Source organism: Varanus komodoensis, unplaced genomic scaffold (assembly GCF_004798865.1).
Source record: "Varanus komodoensis strain SLA01 unplaced genomic scaffold, ASM479886v1 scaffold86, whole genome shotgun sequence".
Lineage (NCBI taxonomy): Eukaryota > Metazoa > Chordata > Lepidosauria > Squamata > Varanidae > Varanus > Varanus komodoensis.
The window spans coordinates 1,438,686-1,439,746 of NW_025336554.1; positions in this window are offsets into that span (position 1 = coordinate 1,438,686).

Genomic DNA, 1,061 nt, shown 5'->3' on the forward strand with positions numbered 1-1,061 from the left:
ATAACATGGTAGAAAATAAAAACTACGCTGATAGGCCATTGTCCCTCTCTTCTTCTTGGACTCTCATCAAAAAAACAACTGGACCTTAGCCAAGTTGAAATTCATCTTTTTTTTTGCTGAATGATATGGGGGAGAGAGATTGAGGTGCGTGTGAAAGTTGAAACTGAAGAGAAAAGGCTTTGTTTTTCCAAACTCCCCAAGGGTAAAGAATTAAAATAATAACTATTGTGGAATTAAGTGATAGAAGGATATAATTTGTTTGCGGAGTGGCCATCTTTGATCAACTCTTTCTCTGTTTCTGGGACTTTTGCCAAAAGTAATTGGACATTTGCCAAGTTTTCTTTTATACTGAACAGTGACTTAAAACTGCTATGACAACATTGTTTTTTTTTTAAATAGCCCTTTGCTGCCACCCTGTGGCAATTGGAATTATTGCAAGTTCTTTTATTATTTATCATTATTATTATTTTCTTCTTTCTTCTGTCCTCTGTTCTCTTTTTTATCTATTTGCTGTTGCATTGAAATCTGTTTGGTGAATAACTTTTGTCATGAGAAAAACTCAGCCCTCCTCTTCCTCGGCACCCTCCTCAGTGGGCCAGAGTCCAACTCATCTGACTAAAACAGAAGATGTTGTAAAATGTTTAAGAGAGATGCAAATGATGACTTCGGCAATACAGACATCTCTAGCAGCTTTGCAAGTATCTCAAGAGGCATTGGTAATGCAAGTGGAAAGTCTTTCAAATAAGCAAACAGAACAGCTTGATAAATTAGATAATTCCATTTAAGATGTGTCAACCCAATTATCTGAAGTTCATCTTAAAACTGAACAGAACACACAAAAAAATACAACAAATGCATGAAAAGCTGGAGATGGTAGATAAAGAAACACAACTAATTAAGCAAATAAATAAGTTTATGTGGGATTCAAAGGCTGTGTTAGAGATGGAGAAGGCATCTTACTATCGAAAGTTTCAGAATATACCTGAAGAAAAGAATGAAGACTGAGAGAACTAATGGTTGGCATGTTGGCAGAGCTTTTAGAAATTGAAAATGAAGAAATG